Below are 11306 nucleotides of genomic sequence, written 5' to 3'. Positions count from 1 at the left end.
CAGTTCTCCTGGGTCTTGATTATACAGTAATCAAGCACTGTCCCAGATACCCTTCTTCCTGACTGTTTTAACACATCCATGAGCATGTATTGTTCTGAAGACTGGTTGCATATTTATTTTGAAAACACTTTAAGGAAATAATGGCCTTTGGTGACTTGAGGTTTATCTTTTTCCCAAGCTTTTGTGGCAGTGATTAAACACAGCTCCTCATCTTCATCCTGCTATCCCCCACCCCTACCTGTTCCCAGTCACAAGGAAGACTCAGAAAGCAGACAGTTAGAGCTGGCTTCCTCCAGTCCTGAGAGTGCTTTCCTGAACTAGCCTGTGTTCAGTTAGCCACAGGCTGAATGGTAGCTTCTAACCAGATTGTGTCAGTCTTCCCATTTGCTGAAATTGGATAAAATTAGGTGAAGGGTCTTCTGGAACTTCCACAAAGGCAGTAAGCCCCCAGTTTTTACCTGTGGGGCTATCTAATATTTCAAGGATTTTATGTGTGTCAAAACATGATTGCAAATGAGAAAGTTTAAATTCTAGTAATAACACTAGGACTGTGCAAATTTAGGTGGATGACCAGTACCAAAGGTGAGGGCTTTCTGATGGAGAGTGTGGGGCGCTAATGGCGTGCCGGATCTCATGTCTTTGGAAAGTGAGAAGCCCATTCAGCTGAACTTAATAAAGTGGCTCCCTGAACTGGCCTGCCCCTCACACATCTGTTAGATACTCCTGCCAGGCCTGTCTGTCTCCTGTACCTCCCTCTCCTTTCCATGCTCTTTGTAGACGTTGAGAGAGTATGTGAAAGGCTGGCCAGACGACCATTGTTATTTCTGTTCCGTTCAGTGCAAGACAGCTCAAATGAAACTGCCCCTCGCTGCTAAAGAGAGTGATGTGTTAGGCTTCACTACAAACCAAGTACAAAGCTAGACATGGAAGTCTGTGCTTCTCAAAGATGCCTTTTGATACATTGCAGAAGTTATGATATTTTTCCACAAAGAAATATGCAAGAGAGCATGGTCTTATGTCATAGTGGGTACATGGTCAGCTCTGACTCTAGACATGATCATGGCTCGTTCTCCAATAGCCCATTAAATCACATCTGGGAAGAAAACAAATTCAGTCTTAAATCTGTAATTATGGGGTCAGTGTAAGAAGGTATTGCCACAGATTTTGAGGACCTGACTTCAGTCTGCAGGATCCACATGGTGGGAGGAACCAACTCCTACCAGCTGTCTCCTGACCTCCACACACATGCCATGGCATGACACGCACACGCCAGAGATAAAAGTGGGTGACCTTTGCCCCTTAGTATTCTTCGTGATGGTGCTACCTGCAGAGATGCTGCTTCCCACCGACCACCCTTAACTTCTCCCCTAAGACCGGATGCTTGTTCTGTGCCCAACGCACCACAAGGAAGGAAGTGGGAAAGGTACGGTTTGCTCCGTCACTGGAGGTCACCACGTTGACCTCTGTTGATTTGTACACTGCATAGTATATTCTATGTTACATACTCGCTAGAGCACTTTCTAAGGGAGTGTTTCAGAGTAAGTGATACGTACATTTGTATGTAGCTTCTTAAGAATGCTAGAGCTGGCGGAGTGCTCACCTGACATTTGAAGATCCCTTTAAACTCAGTAGAGGCAAGAGAACCAGAAGTTCAAGGTTGTCCTCAGCTACACAGTGAGTTCAAGGCCAGCCTGGGACAAAGAAGATCCTGCCTTCAATAAAAATGCTGTTCTTCCACTGTTTATAGTATTTTGTGTCTACTAAATTTGGGTTTCTGAAACTATTCCTAAGGTGGAAAAGGTTAAGTTAACTGTTTTATTTTAAAATACCCAGGAAATGTTGACAATCTCAGATGATGTCCTGTAACTGAGGTTTAAGTGCAGTACCAAAGAGACACCCAAAATGGAACAATAAGCTATTCACGTAGTAAACAAATCTGTCGGACTGTCTGCTGCTTCACTGTTGGGCTTTCCTTTTGCTAAGTTAATTTTTCTACTGAGTCCTATTTGTAGAAATGAATGAACCCAAAAATGAGTGCAGATTTTGGCTTTAAAAACAAAAAAACTGCTGCTTTCCCAGGCAAAAATAAATTCCTATAGACGTAACTGTCAAAGAAATGAGAATTAACATTTCTATAAACTCAACAGTCTTTATGTAAAACCTTTAACCCAGTGTTACATAACCAGTGTGGATTTAACATTAAAAATAGAATCTAAGAGTCAGCCAAGTGTACTGCCAGCTCTTGTCAGTGTCTGTTAGAGCCTGCAGTTGTTTTTCTCTTAGTAGATAGATTGCACCTTGAGCTACACACCACATACTCTTCATTGATTTGGGGTGCATGAAACATTTGCTTTCACTTGTTGATTAGTGGGGGATGGGAGGGCATGGTTTGGGGTTTTTGTTTGTTTTCCACATTGCACTCTTGTTAAAATCACTTGGAAGCCAGATGTAGAGTAACACACCTTTAATCCTGGCACTCAGAAGGCAGAGGCGGGAAGGTCTCTGAGTTTAAGGCCAGCCTGGTCTACATAAAGAAACCGTGTCTCAAAAAACTAATCAGCAGGGTGGTGGCACACACCTTTAATCCCAGCACTCAGGAGCATCTCTGTGGTTTCAAGGCCAACCTGGTCTATAGAGTTCCAGAATGGCCACGGCTACACAGAAAAACCCTGTCTTAAAAAACCGCACAGACAAAAGCAAATCATCTGGAAAGAATTTTAGAAATAATCTTATGTTCAGGCCTCATCACAGACCAAGTAAGTCGTGTGAGCACAGGGACATGTGCAAGTAAGGATGTGGCTTTGATATGAAGGCTGGCTTGTGAGCTTGGGGCCACAGGAGGAGTCATCTTCCTGGGGCTTTACCCCGGAAAAATCAGCATGGTAATTCACCCTACCTGCATGGTGGGATCATGCCCCTAAACAACATCAAAATGAGGATTTACCCACGGCTTCAAAACTTTAGGCAATACTCTAAAAGAAAAGACCAATGACAGAAGTAAAACTTTTCCAAACCACACAATAGTAAAGGCTCACAGTAAGTTTAAAACATTGCTAGTCTGCCTGACCTTTTGGGGGGGGGGACGGACAACTTAGCAGTAGAGGTTAATTGATCCTATTTGTACTCAAAAGAAGTAAGGCTTGAAAGGTCAGATTCTATTTAATTCATTGGTAGGTAATAGAACAAAGTCCAACACTTTCACAATAAACACTTAGGAAATTAAATTCATAATGATCATAATTACCATTCAAGGTATCAGGAAAACATCTTTTTCACTCACACTCAGATAAAAATCTGTTAGATCCAAAAATTAATGGAAAGGAGGAAAATGCAAACTAGAAGCTTAAAAGAAATGAAAAAAACCACTAATTTGAGGAGAAATGGAAGATCCGAGAGAGTTAACTGAGGTCAGAAACCCTGAAGCTGTCACCATCTCGCTGCTCAGAAGCAGCAATAGAGAAAGCCTTAGAGCAGCCAGAGGAGAACACAGGAGCTGAGCAAACTGTCCAGCGCAACCGCTAGTCTCCTGCGCCTTCTCACAAAGCAGGACTGAAACACTCATGCCTGCTGGCTTGCATACCATCTTTGTTTTCATGCTACTATGGCAGCCTGGTGGCAAACTGTCAGGAGTGTAGCTATTGGAGTACAAAAAAGCTGACTCAATAAAGACTGGGAACTATCGGCACCCAAGCTAGAAAGCAGCCCGACGACATCCAAAAAACGTGGAAAGCAAAGCTCCCAGGGAAATTAAGCTTTTTCCAATTTTTATTGCCAGGCTTCATCAGCTTAATGTGCTGCAAAGAATGAGTTGCGTATAAGCAAAAGCTGAAAGGAGTTAGTGACAGTGTCCAGGGGAACTTGGGCTTAAAAATACTAGAGATCTAGGTTTTCTCAGATCCATTGAAGAATTTTAAAAGCAGTCATGATCTCCTATAACTTCTGCAAGCGTCATCTCTTCAGAAGTCACCACTATTCAGTTTCCCCTGATGCAAATTCACCAGATCTGGACCAGCTTCCTGATCGTCCTCCCTAGCCGCACTAAGAGCTCCTCCCCCACAGCCTGGGCACAGCTTCAGTAAATCTCCTGCACTCAAGTCAGACTGCCCCAAGCTGGTGTATGGTGCTGGGGAGTATTTCTGTCACCTGCTTTGTCTCAGCGTGGCCTCTGATGGTCAAAGTGTCTGCTGCCAGAGACGCCTGAGCGTCTTAAAACGGACCACCGTTTGTAAACCTCTTCAATACCAGAGACACTGTTCACCCTAACTTCTTCAAGAACTGTGGTTTCTTACCGTCTGCTGCGCTGCTCTATGAGCCACCTGCCTTCTGCGAGTGGGTCCCTTTCCCGCGTGTGCCTACAGTTTGGCGACTTTTTCCTGGTTCTGGGTCGTCTCTTTCATATTGTGGATGTGACAGCGGGCCGAGTTGCAGTTCAGAGGGTTCTAGGCAGACACGCCGAAATAAGACAGACACAACCAGAATGCAAGATGGCCCTGAAAATATTTTTTAGAAGTAGCAGTTGCTGTTTTTATTGATGACCAAACCTTGAACAAGCAGCATAAAGAAGGCAGGACGCGCTGTGATTCAGTTTCACAATGCAGGCCATTGTTGTGGAGAGGAAGGCGTGGGCGTGCAAATGACTGTGGCTCTCAGCCTTGCTAAAACTGCGACCCTTATGCTATGCTGCCCCCAAGCATGAAATTACTTCATTGCCACTTCATAGCTGTAATTTTGCTACTGTTGCGAATCGTGCTGTGGATATGTGGTATGTGACCCCAGTGGGTCGTGACCCCCAGGTTGAGGACCTCTGCTCTAGGCTCACGGTAGAAGCTTAGAGCTGCTTGCTCAGCTCCAGAAGGATCAGGAAGCCGAAACAGAACAGCAAGAGGAGCCAGCCTGCAAATGTAAGCCTTATCCTGTTTGTGCTCTAACAAATAAAGCTTGCCTGGAGATCAGAGGGCGGAGCTAGCCACTAGTTAGCCATAGAGGTCTGGAGGTCTGTGCAGACAGACAGGAAGTGATCAGGCTGGGTGGAGAGAGGAAGTGATGAAGTGGGTGGAGACGGGAGCCTGGCCATTTTCAGTCTGAGGAGTCAGAGGTAAGAGGTGTCTGTGGCTGCTCCCTTACTTCTCTGATTTTTCAGCTTTTTTACCCCAATATCTGACTCCAGGTTTTTATTATTAAGACTAGTTAGGATTGCACATCACTGTCCCTACTCAGGGGCCCATTTCCTCTATCCAGGCTCTGCTCCATAATGGCTCCACAGCTTCCCAAAAGAGCACCACCTCCTGGGTGGGAACCAAGTCTCAAACACTTGATCACTTACCTCCCAGCAGTAGCATTGGACACAGGGAGAGAACTTCCCTAGATTGTTCGGTCTGTGTGAAGGGAAGTTCTTCGGCCAGTGGGAAGTGCCCCGAGCAGGAACCTACACCTGTACAAAGAGCGCTGGACTCGTGTTTGCTGCCTATGCTCAGTTTACAAACCGTCCAGGGAAGAAGAGCTTTAAAGCTCCACAATGTATGGCAAACCACACCCAACGATTATAGCTTTAAAGGTCTAGAATACTTTACATGAAAATAGACACTTTTGGAATTAGCTTAACATAAAAAAGAGGAAGAAGAGGTTGAGAATAGGAGTGTGCCTTTAGGAAAGGTGTGGTCTGTTGTGTTTTATAGCTGGTTCTTCATTTTCTGTCTAATGCTACATGTTCTTCTTGGTACTTAGAAGATTAATATCCTTTATGCTCTGAAAAGTCTTTACCGTTGACAGTCCCTTTGAGACAAGCCTCCTGTGGTGTAAGAAAGAATAGAGCAAAGGAAGAATTTAAGGACTTGGAGGCTGAGTCAGGAAGACTGTGAGTTCGCTGTCAGCCTGGGCTACAATGCAAGCCCTTGTGAGGAGGGAGACAGACAGAAAAGATAACAAGAAAAAGGGAAGGAAGGAGAAGGGGAGGATGGAGGGATCCCATAGAGATGGAAATGAGTTGTTTGCAATCTCTAAGCTGAGCATCCATTGAAATGTAAACTAATGTCAGGCCCTTGGGTACACTAACCACACTTTAAGAGGATATGGTCTCATGAGCCATGGGTCACAGCTACCGGCCATAAAGAACTCAACTCTAGATGGTGGTGATGAATTTATCACCTTTTGTCATTTATACTTCCTTTACCATCTTGTCCATCATCAAGGCACTCCTTTTTTGTTGTTGTTTTTTAGAGACAAGGTTTCTCTGTATTGTTTTTGGAACCTGTCCTGGAACTCGCTAGGTACACCAGGCTGGCCTGGAACTCACATTGATCCACCTGCCTCTGCCTCCTGAGTACTAGGATTAAAGGTGTGGACCACCAACACCCAGCTCATCAGGGCACTCTTTTTTTTTTTTTTTTGGTTATTCGAGACTGGGTTTCTCTGTGGCTTTGGAGGCTGTCCTGGAACTCACTCTGTAGACCAGGCTGGCCTCGAACTCACAGAGATCCACCTGCCTCTGCCTCCCGAGTGCTGGGATTAAAGGCGTGCGCCACCAACGCCCGGCTCATCAGGGCACTCTTAAACAATTAAATGTATGAATATTCTGTAATTATGAAATAAATGAAGATGCTTAAGGAAAGTATTCTGGGTACCTGTCTTCCAGGAAATGTCCAGCTCCATTTAAAGACTAGTTCCAAAAGAGAAAGAATGTTGATGGCTTCATCATAGTTAACACAGCAGACCAATGAAGTTACTTTTGCTGCTGCTGCTGTTGGCAGCTTATTAGCCAGTCTTTCCATGGCTATAATAAAGGAATAACTCATAACATGTGCTTGACCCCAAGAGGACACCATGTCTTCCTCCTAAGTTTATTTTTATCTCTAGTTTCTTCCACTCCCTACCAAGAACCATAGTTCATTGAGATGAACAAGAACAGAGGTGAGTATTTTTCAGGATGTTGCCTTGTGGTTTATATGGTCTCAATATCAAAACAACAGAATATTCCAGGCAGAGCTCTGGAGACATTTTCATTTCTCTAGCACAGTGTGTACTTGGCTAAGTCCAGGACATGTGTTTACAAATCACGCTCATATTGTATTTTTGACAACTTCTATTCCAAAGAATTTCATTTTCAGGTGTGAAAGACAAGCTTGACCTTAACTTGGTAATGCTAGGAGCAATTTGGTCTCAAGTCACTAGACTCAGAACATGGAAAACTAACTTGTCACTGAAATTGATGGTATACCTCTTTTGGTCTCTGCTGAGCAATTTCTTTCTGCCCTCTGTAGTTTGGCTTCTATAACAACAAAAGCAATTTCATAAACAGATTAGCTACTAGACAAAGCATATTGTCTTCCTCACTATGGCCTAGATGAGCACAGTAAAAATTAATAAATAATAATATAAAACTTGCCTCTAAAGGCATTTGCCACAGAGTCTGACAGCCCAAGTTTAATCACTCAGATCCACACAGTGGGAAGAGAGAACTGACTCCTGAAAGTTGTCTTCTGACCTCCACACCCATATCATGACATGGCCATCTATACACACGCATCTGTACATACACTCACACTCTCACACACACACACATTCTCACACACACACTCACACTCTCACATGTTCCTCTTACTCACTCCAAAAAAATTGTAAAACTTGTCTCCCAACTTGCACCGTCTTCCCTTACACATCAGCAAAATCATAAGAAAACATTAAGCTAAACTTTAGACTCTTGCCTTGGGAACTGACTGTTGGGGATAATCTACTTTGTCTTCATTGAAGATAGTGGCTGTCAATAAATAGGTCAGTCATTTATTCTGCTTTCATTGGAATGTAATACTAAACCACCATAGTCAGGCATGCACAACCCAAGTATACAGCAAGTTAAGTGTGTGTTAAATACTAGTGGCAAATAGTAGATCAACTATAATCTGGCCAGTTATCGTCCCCGACCAATGGGCGAGTCATAATGAGGGCTCTGAACAATTCCTTAACACCTGGAGGACTGAAAAATGAGTATTGTGGTGTTCTTTTTTTTTTTTTTCTTTCCGAGACAGGGTTTCCCTGTGCATCTTTGGAGGCTGTCCTGGAACTAGCTCTGTAGACCAGGCTGGCCTCGAACTCACAGAGATCCGCCTGCCTCTGCCTCCCGAGTGCTGGGATTAAAGGCGTGCGCCACCAACGCCCGGCCAATGGTGTTCTTATAAAGAGAATCTCCACTGGATGTTGCTGAATAACTTCTTTGCCTAGATGATGTTTATCCTTTGGACTTTTAGTTAATAGCAGAAGTAATTTCACAACTAGATTGGCCAGTAGCTAGACATATGAATATTGCTCTCTTCACCCGTAGCTAAGAACACAAAACTGATGGCGATGATGGTGGTAATAACATCATCTTTGGTGAGCTTGGTGCTGATTCTCATGACTCACATAGACCTACTCTCACAGAATTCTGACAGCTTGTAAGCAAGGAGCAGCATGCCTGCACAAATCCAAACACACCCACGTATCTGTGAGCATCCCTCTGGCTTTCGTGCCCCTTCAGTTTTCTTTGAGAGGTTTTAGTAGTTTTATCAATGCTGTTATGATGGTACTGGTACTGATGATGGAACGCAGAGCCTCCCGTGGGCTAGGCGAGCATCCTCCCACTGAGCTACGCCATTGACCCTCCTGAATGCCGTCAGCCAACAGATAGGTGCCAGTATCCCTGTGTTACAGTCCGTATGTACCAGAATGATAAAGCTGCCCTTAATGGAACACTCAGAACTGATAGGGAAAGCAGCAGACACCCACAGGACAGTGCAAATGCGCCAGATTTGCTTACAAGGCCGCCTTGTTCTATCTCCTGCTCCTGTCAAGTCAGACGACTCCTCTTCGGCACGCTCCCCCGCTTCCGCACCCTGACTCTGACAACCGCACTCGCGTTTGCTTGAAGAGCTTCCTTAGTAGTGATGTCTAAGCATAGGTTTGCTCAGGTCCCGTGTTCCTAGAGATGACCCTCCTACTGTATGGAATCTTCAAAAACAGAAGTGTGAAGTAGCCCCCCAGACCACATGTTTTAAAGACACTTTAAGTGCACACTAGGTAACAGCAGACATAGCAGTGTCTTGAATTTACAGTTCCTGACCGGACTGAGGGTTATTTAGAAAACTAATAAAGCATATTTCCAGGTGTGCCAGTAAGGATAGTTCCATAAGTAATTGGCATGTGATCGGTGAACGTGGAAGACCCACTCTGAACGTGGGTGGTGTGTGTGTCTGAGGAACTGAATGGATCCAAAAGCAGAACAATGGTGTGTTACTTACTTCCATGTCACTGTGACCAATTACCTAAGAGCAGCCTGGAGAGGGGTGTTAACCACAAACAGCCATGCCACTATTGCACCGGTAGGCATATCATATATGTATGTATGTATGTATGTATGTATGTATGTATGTGTGTGTATGTATATGTATATATATATATTTATTTATTTTTGGTTTTTCGAGACAGGGTTTCTCTGTATTGTTTTGGAGGCTGTCCTTGAGCTCGCTCTATAGACCAGGCTGGCCTCGAACTCACAGCGATCTACCTGCCTCCGCCTCCCGAGTGCTGGGATTAAAGGCGCGTGCCACCAATGCCCGGCTCAGTAGGCATATCTCGTCTGGCAGATCAGTGTTGTAGCTTGCAGGGTCCTCAGCGGGGTGAGGCTGATGGACCTCCGGCACTATGAATACTAGCCAACAGGAACAAGGCTTCTAGCTCAGTTCCAGCTAGCTTTCTCGGTGGCCCACACCCTGAGCATGTGATGTCTTCAGCAGAGGGGGCTTATCATTTAGTTCTAGCAGGTGACCAAGAGCAAAGTCAATGGTCTCTATTGTTCTGGCAGCCTCTGAGAGATTCCTGGCCACAGCTGGCTCTGGGATTTTCATGTAAAACAGTCTGGCTTCTGAGAGCCACACTGTCCATCCATGTAGGCTGCCTCTGTTCAGATTCTTCCAACTGGGTTTTTGTTAGCTTATAAAGCGCTGGGCATCTGCACACACATTCTAGGGTCTGGCTGACCCTCCCCACAGTCCTTCCCTTTCCCCACCTTCTTTACCTTTACCAGCCCTAGGGTGCCCTTCCGTTTCCCTATCACTTGCTACACGACATTTCACGTTTTAACTGATGCAGAAAAGCCTGGAAAGTACGCCTGTCAATGGTGCTCTTCATATTAATTTGAAGCATGTATACTCCAAGTAGCTATCACCTATTTCGGCCCAGAATGACCTTGAAACAGTCCTAGGCACCACGTAAGCCATTAAATACCCTGCTTCTGCTACTGTGCAGTTTGGATGAGGTGTCCTCTTGGCCTTGTGTATTTGAACACTTGGTCATCAGTGAGTGGCATTTGGGGGAGGTTTAAGAAGAGTGACCTTGCTGGAGTTAGTGTGTTACTGGGGGCAGGACTTGGGATTCGGAAAAGATGTACCATTTAGAGTTTGCTCTCTCTGCTTCCTGTTGGAGTTTCAAAAGGTGAGCTTTTGGCTGTTCCAGCTGCAAGCAACAAACTTTCAAGCTAGACCACTCTGTGGGCAGAAAAAGATTTACTGGGGATCAAACTGCCAAGGCCATTGTGGGGGGCGCCAGAGAGAAGAACAAAATGGCAGGAAAGGAAGCAGATTTTTATGACAGCAGGGTGGGGATCTTAGGTGACGGAGATTGGCTGAGAAGTAGGTGCCCATGCCCAAGGTAGTTGACCCCCAGAGCAGCCACCCCTGAGCTACTCCACCAGCACATACAGGATCACAGTTGTAGTGCTTTCAGAAGGCCATGAGAACAAATTGAGCCGCAAATTAGGTCACCTGGAGATTTCATTTTGTAAATCAGTACTTAAACGCTGTGATTTAAAACACGGAGAAACTATTAGCACTTCCTTAACATCATCAGCTTTTCCAGAAGTATCCCGATTTCTCCAATTGTCTTACCATGTTTTCCTTTTTTTTTTTTTCTCTCAAGTAATCTGTTTGAGTCAAGACCCAAACACGGTCTATACGCCATAACTGATGGAGATAACTGCCTCAAACTTTTCAGTCTTTGGCTTTCCCTCTCCATCATTCTCTCTGTTGTCTGTGTTAAAGAAGTCATTTTTGTTGTATAGTTTCCCACAGAACACTTCCCTCTAGAGCAGCAGTTCTTAGCCTGTGGGTTGTGACCCCTTTAGGAGTCTCATATCAGATATTCCAAATATGGGATTTTTACGTATGATTCATAACAGTGGCGAGGTTACAGTTATGGAGTAGCAATGAAATAATTTTATGGTTGGGGGTCCCCACAACATGAGGTACTGTGCTAAAGGGCTGCGGCCCTGGGATTGTTGG

Source organism: Mesocricetus auratus, unplaced genomic scaffold, assembly GCF_017639785.1.
Source record: "Mesocricetus auratus isolate SY011 unplaced genomic scaffold, BCM_Maur_2.0 Super-Scaffold_100041, whole genome shotgun sequence".
NCBI lineage: Eukaryota > Metazoa > Chordata > Mammalia > Rodentia > Cricetidae > Mesocricetus > Mesocricetus auratus.
Note: the sequence above shows the minus strand (reverse complement) of the source record.